The 17986-nt window shown below is 44.1% G+C and overlaps 1 long non-coding RNA gene across 2 annotated transcripts in view; it reads right to left on the bottom strand.

Moving 5' to 3' along the window:
- Window positions 1-17986, bottom strand: part of LOC122225807 — a 69023-nt gene that overhangs the window by 41751 nt on the left and 9286 nt on the right. The window contains exon 3 of one of the 2 annotated variants that reach the window (XR_006205370.1): window positions 12554-12593. The exons of the other annotated variant lie outside the window; for it this stretch is intronic. This is a non-coding gene — a long non-coding RNA (uncharacterized LOC122225807). Of the gene's footprint in view, window positions 1-12553; window positions 12594-17986 lie in introns of those variants that run through there. 2 annotated transcript variants of the gene reach the window in all.

Genomic DNA, 17986 nt, shown 5'->3' with positions numbered 1-17986 from the left:
CACTAGGAGCTGTGGGTGGTGTTCACTCTTTGTCACCATCACTCGGCTGCACTACATGTCTGATCTTAATTTTGTGACACGAGACATTTGGGGACAGGTAGGGCCTGGTGGTACTGATCCTGGAGTGATGCCCATTCCCGACACTGCTCAGAGTTTGACTTCCATGCGCCTCTGCTCATCTCTTCCAGGAAGTCTGACTGAGATTTCACCATCCAAGTGTCCTATTCTGACCCCATTTTTGCTATAGAGTGCATAAGAGAAAATCCACAGCCCATCTTTGTCTGTTACACACACACACACAGGCCTATGAGTGAGAAATAGTCACGCTTTAGGTGTCGGCACGTCTATCTAGGGTCTTACTTGGGTTCCTGGAATTAAATCTTTAGAGGTACAGACTAGTACAGATAGAAATGTGTAGATCATCTTGTCCAATAATAGCAAATATGCTTCACTTCATTTGCTAATTCCAATTGATCAGTAGAGTGTCGAAAAGGCTTCTGAAGCTGCATGGAATGATCACACGCTGATACCTATCAGCAATGTCTACTGTGGGCATGGCAGGACTTACGCCAGCACTCATACCTGGGGAAGGGAGGTGACCTGCCCAGAGTCCCTCAGCAAGGCAAGGAAGAGTCAGATCCAGAAGCAGGGTCGCTCTTCCCCTCAAGGCCACTGTTGCTTCCACTATAGTAGCTCAGAGAAGAAAACGGAGACTGGGCAGAGAAATGAGAAACGAGACGAGGGCCCACAAGTCCTGGCTCCCCCAGAAGCCTGGCTGGGACTGGGGCTGAGGAATTCAGTTTTGTCCCACTAGACCGAGTCCTGCCAGCCTGGCCTGTTGGCTTCTGCTCCACTTCTCAGAGTCCCTTTGCTCCTGCCCCAATTTCCTGTCTCATTTTCCTCAGGCTCAGAGTGTGCACATCGGAGCACAAGGCCTCCGGAGATCCTAGGTCCTACATGCCCTCTTTTGGCAGCCTTCATCAAGCTCCCCAGCCCCCTCCATTCTGAAAGAGAAGTCCCAGGATAGGGACTCTTAACCTACTGATGCCATGGACTCCTCTGGCAATCTGTGAAGTCTGAAGGACCCCCTTTTCACGATGTTTTTAAATGCGTCAAAGAAAATACTCAGGACTGTAAAGAAAACGAATCATGTTGAAATATGGTTATCAAGGTATTTTTTTAAATTGTATGGCATAATAATGTATACTTCTTTATTAACTTACAAATGAGATCTGGCAGCAGATATAATAACTATTGTCGTTTTAAAGTAATGATGAGCATAAATGATAGTTTGAGAGATCTATGACAACTATAATGTGATAGGAAAATATCTGATTTCTCTTAGTGACATGGTCACAGGAACTGTCAATATTACTCTAGTCATTGTCGACATTTGTAATGGAATAAAGCGTTTAACTTGAGTTAGAGGTTAGTGAAAATGAATACGGAATTTTTCATTTTAAGTTCAGAGACCCCAGAATTCTATTTGTGGACCCAGGCGGAGAATTCCTCACTCTAGGATGTTCAAGTAGGAGTTCTCCAGTCCTGTGGTTTACAAACTCTGGGCCATGGAACCCTGGGGATTCTGAAAGTGTCATGGAGGTTGCCAGATGGTGGGGGCAGTCAAGACCTCTGCTTCAGCCTCAGCAGGTTCTTTTTTATTTGAGTTCACGTTAGCGTTAGCGATTCATGTAAGTTTCCTTTGTAAATAAGGGATCACCTGTTTGTGTCTGAATGTCGAGAACCTGCACTTGGCCCCACCCACCTCTTCACAGGACATTAAGAAAGCCCAAGTGGGGGTGTGAAGGTGCTGGAGGCAGGCTCGGGGCTGTGGAGCCCAGGGGAGGCAATGGGAAGCAGCTGGGCAGAGGCAAACTTCCCACCACCTCTGCCTGCCCATCAGCTCAGGAAAGACATCTTCTCTGGCCAAATGTGGGGCCAACGATTAGGAGATCTGAGTTCGAGGTTCTAATTGTGCCACGATCTTAAGCTTCCCATCTACAAAACAGACAAGTGTTGGGAGGACCAAATGAGAAAACATTTTAAGAAGCATAAAGAACTATTGAAGAGATTTTAATATTTTTGTCTCTAAGCCTGAGACCCTTTTCTCCACTCTTCCTTGAGGTCTTGTTTCCCATACTAACAAAGCAGATAGTCCCTCGGGCCCATGACAGTGTAACTCCAGTCACCCAGCCTGCGATACAGTTAGATTTGTGGTGGAACAACCAACCGGGCACCCAGTCTGCCAACTCACCCCCTTAATTCCTCCTCTTTGCTCTCCCTACTGCCATGTCATGATCTCTGGCCTGCGTTCTCTAACAGCCCCCAGGCTCTCTCTCTTTCTCTGCTCCAGTCTGCCTTCCATGGAGCCCAAACACATTGTGACCTTAAGTTTTGGCCATGTCCTTCTTCTGTTTCAAGGCCCATGGTGTCCCTTCCCTGCACACCAGTCCAAGTCCAGCCTCCAGAGTATTGTACCCCAGATTCCTCAGGGGATCTGCCTCTAGCCTCCCCACACTCTTCCTTTCCCTAGCATCCCTACCTCCTCTTACAGGGAGGCTGTTGTGCTTCTGCTGCTGGTCTTCCCTGCCTTCTCCACGAGCCCAGATGATAGTACAAGCCCTGGGAGCTGTGGGGAGAAGAGATGATTTGGGACACTAGGAATGCTCCCAGAGGCTGAGCTAGCAGGCAGGGGGAAGCTGAACATGCACGGGACTCAGAGGAGTTCCATTGACGGGGGCACCGGGCAGGTGTGGCTCTGCCCTCTGTCAGGGCCAGGCAGGGGTTAATTTCAGAGACCAGCCTGTAACATGTGGGGAAAGCTGGGAGCACCTGCACAGTCGGAGAGAGTCTACTATTTGCTGCACTAAACTGAACCAGAGACAGGAACTAGGTCACCAGGAACAGAATACTGCTGAGTGATGGGGAATTCATAGAATCCCTGATTCTTAGAATGTCAGAGCCAAAAGGGACCATGTAGATCTTTCCTCTAGTCTAATTCCTTTCTGCTTCAGACAGAAAAGTAAAGCCCAGAAAAGGGTCATGGCTTGCCCAAGGTCACATGAGTTGAGGCAGAGCCTGGACTGGAGCCAACGCCTGATTTTCTTCCCAATCTCCATGCTCTGGGCTCTGGCCTCTGGACTCCTACCCGGAGACTGAATTAGCTGGTCCAGGACTGATTTACCAACAATGGGTTAATGTGTCACTTTTGGGCAATGCAATGTTGGCTCTTACTGCTGACTGTCAACATCTTAACCGAAAGATTCTCAGCTGGGGGACAGTGACAGGTTACAAGTATGCTGAAATATAGAGCCCTCAGTTCTCAAGTGGCCAGGTGGAGCCTGGGGCAGCCAGATCCCCCAAATCTGATGAGACAGTCCCCTGCAGGCCTCAAGCAGCCTCATTATTATAGTCCAGAGGATGTCCAAATGCTATTATGTACTGTGATAGGAAAAGTTGGGAAATACTGCCTCAACCCCAGAGCAGGAAAATTTTAGGGGTGGTGTGGGCAAAGTGGGGAAAGGGAGAGTCTAAAGACACAGGTTCAAGTTCTAGCTATACTATCTCCTTCTGACTAGTATATTCTGGAGGAAAAATAAAAGGAGAAAAAATAAGAGATGCTATTTATTGTGCCACATTTAATCTTTCAAATAGTTCTGTAAGTAGGTGCTATTATCAACTCCATTATACAGACGAGGAAACTGAGTCAGAAAAATTAAGGGTTTTGAATAAGATCCAAAAGTTAGGAAATGATGAAGCTAAGATGTGAACCCAATCTGTTTCTCTTTGGATTCTGTGCTCTTAACTACTCTGCCATAGGGACTTGTTGGGGGACTAGTGGAAGAGAAAGATTTGGAGTCTTTCAGCCCTGCTGCCCTGATTTCTGAACTGCTGATTCTCCATCCACCCCAGACTACCAGGCTTCAGGGAGGCCTTCAGCATGGGGGAAGCCAGCAGTAAGGTCCTGAAGACACCTAAGAAGACTACCCCCCACCCCAGCCTTCATGGGTTTGAGCTTATCAGCAGGACTTGGGGGTGGTTATTTTGCATGATTCCTCTGGGAGTAAAGCCCCCAGCCCTTGGGGAGGGAAAAGTGGTGAGATATCATTGGTTGCTGCACTACCCGTGAAACTCATAGAATTAAGGCACCTTGTTTATCATGCTGACACCCCCTAAAGAATAATTCCTATTTACAGATCCAGTGACCCTGCCAAGTACTTTATACACATTGGCTCACTTTAATTTTCACAGTGGCACTTTCTTGAGTAGCTCCTATTATCATCTCCACTTTACCAGATGAGGAATCTAAAGCTCCAAGAGTTCATGTAACTTGGCCAAGGCCGGACAGCTGGTAAGTGGCAGAACCAGGATTTAAACTCTGGTCTATTTGACACCCAAACTCATGATGGTCTTGACCATCACATTACAGAACAATCTGGTAGAGTGGGGGAAAGCACTGTTCTGGTTCTGTATTCAAGACCCAGGTAGGCCACTCACTTCTTAGTAGACCTTAGTCAGGGAACCTTTGGGCAAGTCTTCTCTGGGTCCAATACCTAGGACTATAGAAGGGTCATTTCTTTTCTGTCTACAGGTTAAAATTACATAAGTAAAAGCAATATATAACTGTTATCCATTTGTTCAAATGGTGCTATTAAGAACTTAAAGCAAGGGGGCCCTGGCACTATGGAGAGGGGTAAGGTATGGTTTTTGTCCACTTAAAAATATAACATAAATGTTAGATGAGCAAGGGTTTTGTATTTCCAACAATAATGGAATAGCTTATTGAAGACCAACCTTCCCACTGAGAATTGTTAAAAGAGGTGGACAAAATAAATGTGTGTGTGTGTGTGTGTGTGTGTGTGTGTGTGTATTTGAAGGTATTAGAGTGTTACCAAAGCAACATGGACTTGAGGGCTCAAGATTCCAGAGATAAGAGAAATGCTGGGAGGTAAGGCCCATACTCAGCTGCTACTTTGCCCTTCAAGGCATATGCCATTTCTCAAGATGATTAAGAAGGTAAGCAGAGACTGAAAATCTGAAGCTGGTGTTATGAAGCTGAGATATAAAAAAATGGATTTCAGGGTCCACCAAGTAGGATTATCCCTAATAAACACCCCAAGCTTTCAAATGGAACCCCACAAAGATTCTACCCTAGGAATAGAGGCGAATCAGAAACAGACTAGCTCCACAAAACTGAAGACTAGCATATAATCAATTAAACCCCTTACAAGACCTACAAGACTCTTGCTTGCCAAAAGTAAAGGTAAAAAATTCTCTGAAGGAAGATAATACCATTTGGGGTCTCAAATTTTCCTATAGTTTTTTCATACACAATATCTAGCATTCAATAAAAAAATCACCTGACATCTCAGTAGGCAAGACTAAACGGCTGAAAACCAAGACTAAAAGTAGATAATAGAAATAGGTCCACAGAACATTCAGCTGTTGGCATTATAAGACATGGACTTTAAAACATGTGACTTACATATTCAAGAAATAGACAGGATGGAGAATTTCAGCAGAGAACTAGAATTTACCAAGGAAAATCAGATGAAAATTCTAAGCCTGAAATACAGTAACTGAAATTAAGAAGCCAAGGGGTGCCTGGGTAGCTCAGTCGGTTAAGCATCTGACTTCGGCTCAGGTCATGATCTCATAGTTTGTGAGTTCAAGCCCCACATTGCGCTCTGTGCCAACAGCTCAGAGACTGGAGCCTGCTTTGGATTCTGTGTCTCCCTCTCTCTCTCTGCCCCTTCCCTGATTGTGCTCTGTCTCTCTCTCTCTCAAAAATAAATAAACATTAAAAAATAATTTTTTAAGAAGCTAATAGATGGAGGGGTGTCTGGGTGGCTCAGTCAGTTGAGCATCTGACTCTTGATTTTGACTCAGGTTATGATTTCATGGTTCATGGGATTGAGCCCTGCATTGGGCTCTGTACTGACAGAATGGAACCTGCTTGGGATTCTCTCTCTCACCCCTTCTCTGCCTCTACCCCCACCTCTCTCTCTCACTCTCAAAATAAATAAATAAATTTTTAAAAAGTCTATTTTTAAAAGATGGATATAACAGCAAAGTATATTAGCACAGCTGAAGATAAAATTAGTGAACTGAAAGACAAGTCAGTAGAAAGTACCCAGACTACAGCATATGTAATACAGAAGAGAGTCATATAAAACATGGTGAAAATGTCTAAATATGTGTAATTGAAGTCCCAAAGGAGAGTGGGAGAAAAAGAGGAGTAGGAAAAAGAAGGAGGAAGACGGAAGGAAGTGAAGGGAGGGAGAAGAAGAGAGACCCAAAGAGAAATGAAGTGATACTGAAAACAATATGTTTTGATGGTCAGTAATTTTCCAAACCTGCTGAAACACATCAAGCCACAGATTTAAGAATCACTTTAAACCCCAAGCAGAATAAATAAAGAGAAAACTGAACTAGGGTCTACTATGGTATAAATGCTGAAAAACAAAAATAAGGGGGATATCTTGAAGGTAGCAATAATGAAATTGACAGATTCTCAACAGAACTAATGAAAGCCAGGAGGCAATGGAATAACATCTTTAAAGTGATGAATGAGAACAGATACTGTATGAGCATAAATGAATGGTTCTCAAGTTTTATTGTGGGTATGAATCACCTGGCCTGGGGCTGGGAGAGGAAGGGTGTTAAAATTTTAGACTGCCAAATCCCACCCCAGATATTTGGATTTGGCAGCTCTGGAGTAGAGTCAAGGAATAGACTTTCAAGAAATATTCTGCTGTTTCTGATGCTGTTGAACTATGGTAGGTTTGCAATGATGGCTGCCATGTTCCTCCCATTCCTGTGCCCGTGCCCGTGCCCATTTGCAATGTGACTTTGCCACTTTTCTGATCAAGAGATAGAGTTTATTTTTCCTCCTTTTGAATCTAGGCTTGCTCTATGGCTTATTTTGACCGATAGATGTCAGTTAAAGTGATGTTATGGGACATCTGAGCCTTGGCCTCCAGAGTCCTTACATTTTCAGCATTCACCTTTTGGAACCCAGCTGCCATGTTAAAAAAAAAAAAATCAAGACTATTCTGCTGGAGACATTTGGAGAGAAAGCCACAGACAATAGCCAGCATCAACAACCAATCTCACAGTTGGAGGGTTTGAGCCCCACGTTGGGCTCTGTGCTGACAGCTCAGAGCCTGGATCCTCCTTCAGATTCTGTGTCTCCCTCTCTCTCTGCCCTTCCCCCATTCACGCTCTGTCTCTCAGGAATGAATGTTAAAAAAATTAAAAAATAAAGAATTATTAATTATAACAGGGGGCTGGAGTAACAAGGGACTGACTAATAAGAAGTAAAGAGAACTCTAAAGAATTTCTACAACAATAGCAAATATAAGAAGCAGCCCCTCAGGTGGACATAGAGCACCTGAAGAAGAGCCTCCCCAGGGCCAAAATCCAGATCTCATTGCAGAGGACATGGCTGTGGCCCACACAATGGCAGATAAGTCACTGTGGTACTACACCAGGCCAATGGACGTGGCAGAAATCATTCTTTTAAAGTTGCTGAAACTGTGTCCTGTTGGGTTTCAGAAAAGCCATTCATAGGGAAATGTCTCATCAGAGACACTTTGATACAAAATCACTTAAGAGAGATTCCTGGGGAAGCCTCGGGCTGCCAGGTACTGCTGGCCACGTGCACTCTCGGAGCCTGATGCTGGAGAAGCCATGCCCAGCAGGAGCTGGGCATGGGAGACCCACACATGCCTCAGGGAGGGTGGTGAGCTGGCAACTAAAACCAGGAAGCAAAACACTTTCTTACTCTAATATCTCCCCAGCACCCTCTACTGTCAAAACTGAGCATCCCGCCAGCTGGCAAAATAAACAGATATGTAAGGGCCCATATTCGTTTTCTCTGAGCAGGCAAAAAGGGTGAAGTGCACAGGCCATCTTGGGCTATATAGCCCAAGTCAATCTCTCTGACTACAATCTCTTCAGTGACCTTAGAAAAGATGGCACTATCTAGCTAAGCCCAACCCAAACCGCCAACTTTCAGAATTATGAGCAAATAAGTGTGATTGTTCTTAATGCCTAAGTTTTGGGATCATTCGCTTATTCAAAATATTGTAATACCAATGTTGCAAGAAAGCTGCCTTGTTTTCCACTTCCCACTCTTGCAACTTTCTTTGTGCTATTTCCTCTGCTCAAAGTGACATCCTCGGCCCTCTCTACCTGACGGATTTATTTGCCTACAACCACTTCATTAATTAATGTTTTATTGATGTATAGCACATATGTAGAAAAGTACACAGTAATAAATATACAGCTTGATACATTTCGCCAGGAGCTTATACTGTGTTACCTGCAGAGAGATGCCTCCCACTATGGTCCCTTCCACTCACTAGCCCTGCCCCCAAGCATAAACAGTGTTCTGATGGCTTACACCATGGTTAGTTTTGCCTGGTTTTGCACTTTGTATCAGTGGGTCATTGTGTCTCTCTTGTCTCCAGCTTCTTCTGCTCAACATTATGTTTGTGGATGTATCCATGTTGTTGTGTGTAGTGATAGTTCATTTTCATCACTGTATACTTTCCATTTTGGGGAATTCAGCATAATTTATTGGTCCATTCTATTGATAGATACGCAGGTTGTTTCCAGTTTGGGGCTATTTTGGAAAATGATGCTTGCACATGCCTTTGGGTGAACATATGGACGTATACATTTCTGTTGGTTATTCTTAGTAGAACTACTGGGTTGTGGGGCACTCTCATAGTATATTAAAACTTCTAAAAATCAAAATATAAATGACACACACAGATCAACAACCATGTGAGCGGAGGAAAAAACCAAATATCAGTGCATAGAATAAAGATACAAGAAGAGAAAAATAAAACAAAATGTTGACATAGCTTATGGGTAAAGGGAACAGGAGTGATTTTGCCTCTTGACATTCTGTCTTTTCCAATAATTGTGTAATGACCATGTATTACTTTTTTAATTAAAGAAACATTCAGTCCATTTGATCTCCGAAGTCTTGCTCAAATGCCACCTCCTTCCAAGTTGCCTTACCATGGCCAGATGACTGTAGCTAGCCCATGTCCTACTTCATCTTTACACTCTCTGGAGCAAAACCACATCACAGCAGGAGCACATTACCTTGCCTAGGGAAGGTGCTCTCAAAATATCTGACCCTTTCCCTACAGTCAGACAAATTTTAGCAACAGCTCACATTCCTCAAAAGAGCACACCAGCGTGCCAGTAGAAGAGGCAGGAACATGAATCCAGATTGCTGTTTCCCTTTTCAACTTGAAAACACCCAACACACAAAGATTTTAAGCAATAGGCCTGCTGTCGCTCAGCAAATCATTGGTAGGGGCATTCTACACAGGTCATCCAAGAAAGAGGAATCTGCTGCACAACATACAATCTACCAACTATATTTTGAACAGAGCAAAAAGGCAGGGGTGGGAGGTTAAGAACAAAGCGAAAATTTGGAAACCTCAGCTTTGCATTACCAGCTGTGTAGCTTTGAGCAAGTTAACTTACCTCTCTGAACTCCAGTCCCCTCTCTATCAGATTGGAGGGATGAGAGTGAACTAATTTCCAGGATGGCAAATAGGGTGTGACACTGATTAGGTGGTGGTAGCTGCCTAGAATGCTATGTTGAAAACGATTCTGAGGATAAGTCCAGGCTTAGTGAGAAAGAATGCTGTCATTGATTAATAATTTCTGCCATGAGCAGGGGGTTTTAAATTGGTTAGTACCAATATGTTTATTACATATTTATTTGTCCTTTTTAAACAAATGGCTCTTCAAGATCCTTTCTAGCCCTGTGTTCACAGTTCCTGGGTTTAGATCTGTTCGTGTGTCTGGTGGGCATCATATTGTTCCCATAGGCAATTCTCTTAATTCCAAAGGCAAAGGAATTTTAATTATCTTCTAAAACCATAGACTTTTCTCCAGTAATGTATGTGATATATATTTAAACAATCTGTAAGACTCTCAAAGATCCTTAGAGATGAAAATGTTTGAATAAAAAGTGTTAATTACATAATCACAATCATTCTTTTGAGATAAATCATATTATTATAGTTACCATATTTGACAGCCTTTCCTGTCTGCCCATTGCCCTCCCCTCAGGTTGGAGACGGCCCTGGGAGGTGGGTGTGTGTCCTTCTTGGTTGTAGTGGGCAGTGGAGTTAGTATCTAAGTGGATAAGGTGAATGCCCTGGATATAGTCCCACAATCCCAAACCACTCAGAATCCCCAGGATTGGCTCTGTCTGGACCCATCCGGAACATAATGTGGCCTGGAAATTCTGGAGGGAGGTCGACCTTTGTCTTATCTGTGAAACAAATATCCTACAACCATCAGGAGAGTGGTAGGGGTGCTGACTGAACAATTTAACACATAAATTATATGTTCATGGCTGCTGAAGGGGCCCATGCACAGGATGACAGGTTAGTACATCATGTGGGTCTAGCAGAATACCCAGGCTGTCAGAAACATGGGCTTTGGAATCAGACTGCTGTGGGTTTCAACACAGCCCTGACATTTATAAATGAGTTTGTACCAGCTACTTAACTCTGTTTCCTCATCTGCAGAATGGGTTTAATAGTGGTACCTATTTCGAAGAGTTATTGTATAGAATAATTCATAAAAAGCACAGATTAAGTTTTCCCTACATAGGAAATATCACTATTGCTATTATTATCTTAAAATTAATTATTAGCAGTGATTTCTAATTATATATACAATAAAACCTCAGAAATGTGAGTTCCACTTTTGTAAATTTTGTGGATAAACAGAGGGACTGGAATGGGATGAAGCTTTCATTATTGTTTTAATAAATAATATAACGCTTCCTTTAAAAAAAGTTAGAGGGGCGCCTGGGTGGCTCAGTCAGTTAAGCGTCCGACTTCGACTCAGGTCATGATCTCACAGTTAGTGAGTTCGAGCCCCACATCAGGCTCCGTGCTTATAGCTTGGAGCCTGGAGCCTGCTTTGGATTCTGTGTCTCCCTCTCTCTCTGCTCCTCCCCTGCTTGCACTCTGTCTCTGTCTCTCTCTCTCAAAAATAAATAAACATTTAAAAAATTAAAAAAAAAAGTTAGAAAATACAAATGATAAAAAAAAACAAAATCAGTACTCAGAAATAGCCTATTGTTCATCTTCCAGTGTGTATTCTAATGATAATATATATATTAAAGTGGAAAAGGATATTTGACAAAAATAGGATCATACTGAACAGGCTGTTTTATAACCACTATTTTTCAGTGAGTAAAGGAAGGTCTACAGGCAAATGTATCGGTTTCTTGTTTGTTTTTTGTTGTTGTAATAAAAAAACATCTAACATAAAATTTACCACTTTGAAGTGTCCAGTTCAGTAGTGTTATACATGTATTGATATCGTTGTAAAACACATCTCTAGAGCTTTTCCATTTCGCAAATCTAAAACTCTATACCCATGAAATAGCTCCCCCCTCCCTGTTTCTCCCCAGTCCCTGGTAACCGCGATTCTACTTTCTGTTGACTGCCTCCTTATTTTTTTTTAATGTAAAACCCCGAGGTCGGGAATTGCATGCTCTGTTAACTGAGCCAGCCAATGGATTTGATAGACTTTGACTAGTTTAGATACCTCATTATAAGCGGGATCACACAGTATCTGTTGTTTGGTGCCTGGCTTACTTCGTGTAGCATAGTGACTTCAAGGTGCATCCATGTTGTAGCATGTGGCAGAATTTCTTCTTTTTTTTTTTAATTTTTTTTAACGTTTATTTATTTTTGAGACAGAGAGAGACAGAGCATGAACGGGGGAGGGTCAGAGAGAGAGGGAGACACAGAATCCGAAGCAGCTCCAGGCTCTGAGCCATCAGCCCAGAGCCCAACGTGGGGCTCGAACTCACAGACCGCGAGATGGTGACCCGAGTTGAAGTCGGACGCTTAACCGACTGAGCTACCCAGGCGCCCCCAGAATTTCTTTTTAAAAAAAAAATTTTTAATGTTTATTTTTGAGAAAGAGACAGAGCAAGAGCGGGGGAGGGGCAGACAGAGAGAGACACAGAATCTGAAGCAGGCTCCGGACTCTGAGCTGTCAGCACAGAGCTTGACTTGGGGCTCGAACTCACGAACCGTGAGATCATGACCTGAGCCGAAGTTGGACGCTTAACCGACCGAGCCACTCAGGCGCCCCAGAATTGTCTCCCTTTTTAAGGCTGAATAATATTCTTTTGTAGGTAAACACCACATTTGTTTATCCATTCATCCACTGATGGACATGTGGGTTGTTTCCACTTCTTGGCTATTTTGAATAATGCTACTATGGCCATGGGTGTATATACCCATGATATATATATATGGGTGTATAAATATCTCTTTGAGACCCTGCTTTCAATTCCTTTGGGAATATATACACAAAAGTAGGATTGCTGGATCATATAGTAGTTCTATTTTTAATTCTTTGAAATTAATAATAGTAAGTGAACTATTTCACATTCCCACCAGCAGTGTACAAGGGTTTCAGTTTCTCCACACCTTCACCGACACTTGTTTTCTTTCCTTCCTTCCTTCCTTCCTTCCTTCCTTCCTTCCTTCCTTCCCTCCATCCATCCTTTTTTGATAGTAGCCATCCTAAGGGGTGTGAGATAAACAAATGTATTGTTTTAATACAATTCTAGGGAAGATGTTTAAAGTCCTCAAAAGAACAAACTCTTTGACACTGAGAAGTGTGGAATCTTCCCTTTTATATATAAGCAACTAACAAACTGTTCTGAAACTTATCAAATCTAATCTCATTAAACATATTATGCTTTGTGGATTAACATCCTCCACCTCTATCACTCCAAACTTTAGGGTGTTTACTTATTAAAGGATGCTTATTAGTTTTGTGATGCTGTAGAAGGTGACAACCCTATGTACTTAATATCTGCTCAAAGTCTAAGCTGCCTTCAAACATCTCTCTCTTTGATGTCTACCAGCTGTTTATCTCCTCCTTCCCTGTTTATCTCCTCAGTTCCCCACCACTGCCCTCTCATCTTGAATGAAGGGTTCTCCATCGTTCGGCTTCCCAGCCCTGCTCCAACCCCTTCCCCTCAGCCCTCCCCCTTAGAGGCTGAAATCCCCCTGACTTAAGTCACATGCTGGGTTCCAGGAACCCTCAGATCCTTGTCCCCAGATCCAGGCCTTCCCTTAACCTGCTCTGGCACCTGCTCGGGGAGATCCGTGCGTGTGTATGAGATGTGGTACCATAAACCACCGTTCCCTTAGCAGTCTTTTTTTCTTCTTTTAAATGTTTATTTATTTTTGAGAGAGAGAGAGAGAGACCACTCCTGAGTGTGCACGTGTGTGAGCAGGGGAGGGGCAGAGAGAGAGAAGGAGAGGGAGAATCCCAAACAGGTTCCTTGCTGTCAGCTCAGAGCCTGACATGGGGCTCGATCCCATGAACCATGAAATCAAGAGGTCGCTGCTCAGCCGACTGAGCCACAAAGACACCCCTCCCTTAGCAGTCTTGGTCTCCACATGTGCCTCTCACCAGGCTGAGTATCATCCTTTTGTAGAGATACATTCTTTCTCTCACAACCTGAGCCCTACATGCCAGCCACAATCTAATCTGGACCTTCTGAAGAAGCAGCAGGCTGTTGCAATGCCCACAGAAACACAGCTGAGAGACCATGTTGGCTCTGACATGCTGCCTTCCTAAGGGCTTTTCTTGAGTCCTTTACATTTTACATTATTTCTGCCTTAATGCTGGCCTTAGACACTGCCTCCTTCATTAAATAGGACTCTGCCACACCATTTTATCATTTTTTTTATTTAAAAAATTTTTTAATGTCAATTTATTTTTGAGAGAAAGACACAGAGTGTGAGCGGGGAGGGTCAGAGAGAGAGGGAGACAGCAGAATCCAAAGAAGGCTTCAGGCTCTGAGCTGTCAGCACAGAGCCTGATGCAGGGCTAGAACTCACAAACTGCGAGATCATGACCTGAGCTGAAGTCGGCCGCCCAACAAACTGAGCCACCCAGGCGCCTCACCATTTTATCGTTTTAAAAACGTGAGTTAAGTTTAAAACAATATACTGTCCAGATTTTAAGTATATAATTCAATGAGAGGTTTTCTTCTTTTTCTTTTCTTTTTTTAAAAGATTTTATTTATAAGTAATCCCTACACCCAACTTGGGTCCTCACACCCCTGAGATCCAGAGTCCCATGTTCCACTGACTGAGCCAGCCAGCCTCCCCCAGTTCAATGAGTTTTGACAAATGTGAACCCCTATGTATTACAAAATTTTGAGACACAGTAAGCTAATTTAGAGAAACTGCAAGACTCCATAGAACTGTTGGAAAGAGTACAGGGTTTGGAGTCAAGAGACCTGGCTACCTGGTCAAGCCTCTGCCATTAACCAGCTGTGTGACTTTGGGCAAATGCCTTCCCCTCTCTGGGCCTCTGTTTCGGATCTGTGCAGTAAGGTCGATTCTAGGGGCTTCCTCATGCTGTAGGCCCCCAAGGCATGACAGGGGTCGAACAGAGATCACACCAGGCTTCCTGAAATTATGCAGGGCTACTGTGTTCTGCCTACATTTGCAAAATGAACACACCTCACCTGGGTCCTTCCAACCAAATCCCTGAAGAAGAAAAAGGGAAGAAATAACAACAATAAGCAAAGACACCAGAAATCAGCCAAACCGAGCTCTATATCCTGTAGGAATGTACCAAATGGCTTATAAATAAATCCTTCTCAAATTTGTTTGCTCTGGTACATTAACGAAAGAAGATTCTGAAGGGATTAGCTTCAAATTCACAACAAGTATCAAAAACACACTGTTTGCCAAATAGGTTGAGTTTAGCTATTTTGCTGTTTCAGAGCTAAAGTGCCTTTGCTAAAAGAGGAAAGCTCTCTAATAAAATAAGAGGGGCATGTAGGTGGCTCAGCTGGTTAAGCGTCTGACTTCAGCTCAGGTCATGATCTCCTGGTTGGTGAGTTCAAGCCCAACATCGGGCTCCATGCTGACAATGCAGAGTTCACTTGGGATTCTCTCTTTCCCTCCACTGCTCTCTCTCTCAAAATAAATCAATAAACTTTATTAAAAAATAAGATGAATCCCTCATATCTATAGAGCTTTTTTTTTTTTTTTTTTTTTTTTACTTCTCAAAGCTGCCTTGTTTATTTCTCATGTGATCTATACATCAGTTCTCTGGCAGGAAGCAAGACAGGGATTTTTCTCTTTCCTTTTTTCAGGTGGGGTCCTGAGGCCTGGAACAATGAAGTGGATATTCTCATAGATACCAGCGAGCCCACCCCCTAGATTCCCAGCCCTGTGTGTTTGGGCTGGGCCCCACTATCTCTTTTGCAAACAAATCGATCAACACAAAGAACAGAGTCCAAGAAGATCTAAAAACAATAATAACAACAAGAACACTTCACAGGCAGCAGTTAACAGAAACCGACATTATCACCTTCACTCTATTAATGCTTATGGTTTCCTCAACAGCCTGATGAGGGTTCTCCCTATTTTGCAGAAGATGAACAGAGGCACAGCGAGGGGTCATGGCTTGCTCAGGCTCACATAGCAAGTAGGTTACAGAGCTGGGATTCTGCAAACCCTCTGGCTTACAGCCCAGGCTTTTTGCCCCTATGCTACACTGCCTCGTGTTCCACCAACCATCTGATTAAAGGACTTCCTAAAGCTGTTCACTGGTGAGATGAGCAGCCCTAAGAGCCAGCAATGCCCCTATTCTGAGCACTACAAGTAGAACCCCGGTGACCATGACCACTAGTGAGCAAAGTTTAGAAGGCAGAGGGCCGGGCCAAACGTCCGGGAAGGTCCCTTCTAACCAGAGATTATAGGATTTGATGAAAACTCCCAAAGATTGCAGTCTTTCACATCAGGACAGTGACAAGGCCTCTTGGCCCTTGGGCTTCCAGACTGACCAGCCTCTCCCAGGTGGCTGTGCATAGATCATTCTGAAAATCTGACAGCATGGTTCCCAGCCCAGGGACTGAGGAGAAGGGACAGCAGAACACGAAATGACAGGGTGTCTGCTGCCCGATTAAACCAGTGCGCTGTGTGCAGGGCCATGGTGCTACAACATACTAGGCTCACTCCTGGGCCCGAGGCCCAGATATTAGTCACAGACCCGTAGTCAGAGCTCTAAAGGCTCCCAGCAGCACCCCGTTCAAGCACTGCTTTTCACACGTGGGGAGATGGAGGCCCAGAGAAGGGAAGCACCTTGCTAGAGGCCACACAGCATTCGTTCAACCAAATATTAAGTGCCTACTGTGCGAAGCACTGTACTCGGGACTGGGAATTAAGGGTGAAAACACAGCCACAAGCTTCAGTTCCGTGGAGTTCAGACACTAGTGAAGGAAATGGGGAAAAGGAGGTAAACACATAAAATCAGAGATTGTGATCTGTGCTATGGAGAACATGGAGTGCTTCAGCCAAGTTGATCGAGGAAGGTCTCTCTGAGAAGGGGCCCTCTAAAGCTGGGGCTTGAAGGATGAGAAGAGTATGGTGTTCGAGTGTGTGCATGTGCTATGCGGGGGGCGGGGGGGGGCATGTGTTCCGGACAGTGGGAACTCTTTGCCCTAGAGCCCCCGGCTGGAAGGAGCTCTATGTGTTTAAGAAGCTGGCACATGGCAGGCAGGGGGAGAGGAGCAGAGAGGGGGGAGTAGGGGGTGGGCAGAATCTGGAGCACATAGGGTCTTGTGGGCTGAGGTGACAGGTCTGGAGTTTATTCTTGTTGCAATACAAAGTCACTGGAGGGTCTTTTGCAGGAGAGTGGCAGGTATGCCTTAACATTTCCTGCTTTTCTTGTTTGGAGGGCCCCCTGGGAGCCCCATCACCCTGGAGGCTGGCAGAAAATGCATCAGGCAGTGCTACTCACACAAAATGAGCCTGGCTCTCCCTTGTCTTTATCTAGGGATCATCTCTACGCACTTTACCCACATTAAGTAATTAGACCACTCACATTATTTGAGGTTCCCCCTTCCTACCATGTGTCACAAATCTAGAAACTCAAGTGCTGTGTGACTCTGTGGGAATTGGCAAACCTCTCTGATCCAGTGACTGTCACTGGGACAGGCAGTCAGGAGGCTTCATCAGCTTGCCACAGCCTTTTCCCACCTCATTCCTGTGACCAGCACTCATCCTCTTTGTCATAGAAGTATGAAACATTAGAAACTGCTATCAAGACTGCTAGGATGGGAAGAAACTTCCAGGACCTACAGACTTTTTTTTTTTTTTAATGGGAAAACTAAAATCCAGAGAAGAAAAGGGACTTATCTAGGTTCCATAAGAAATAGCAGCAGGTCCAGACCTCTTCCTACATCCCTTTGTCTGAAACCACCCCAGCAGAAAGGGAGTCAGTGTTTCTCAAAAGGGGTTCTCAGATTTGCTCTGTGTCACATGAGTTTGGGGAATGTTCTCCTTCTGAGAGATTTACCATGAATGCTAGAGGCCCCAAGACACCCCAGAGCAAAACATTTATTTAACGTTGCTTAAATAAGCCCAATGTTTTCCCAAATAGTTTGATGGCAGATTCCATCTTGGTGGATTATCTATTCACATTCTCGGGAATTTCCCTTGGGAACTGCCACCCGGAACAAAAAAAAGCCCCTGTCTACAGACCCTGCTGTTATCATTATTATTCTTGCTATCATTATCATCGAGGGCAGGGGCCATCCTTCATACTCCATTCAGCTCATGTGATCACACCTCCCTCCAGGTGTCCTGCATGGTGTTGAGTACTCAGGGGTGATGACACAGATCAATTACTCAAAAACAGTGACAATGCGTATTGACTCTGGACCTCCTGAGTCGCATTGCCTCATCTGAGATAAGGGGCAGCTTATTTCTTTTCTCTTCTTGACCAAGGGAAAGGCCTGTGGAAGCCTTGGCAGGGAAACTCATAAACATCCCTGAAGGTCACCAAATGGTAAAGCAATCTGCCACCCCCCCCCCCCCCTTTATACTGGACAAAGCCCATTCCCTAATTTTAAGTTTTAACTCGAGTACAGACACCTCCA

The sequence above is a fragment of the Panthera leo genome, chromosome A1 (genome assembly GCF_018350215.1).
Source record: "Panthera leo isolate Ple1 chromosome A1, P.leo_Ple1_pat1.1, whole genome shotgun sequence".
Taxonomy (NCBI): Eukaryota; Metazoa; Chordata; class Mammalia; order Carnivora; family Felidae; genus Panthera; species Panthera leo.
The sequence above is the reverse complement of the archived record's forward strand: the minus strand, read 5'-3'. Positions and strand labels throughout refer to the sequence as shown.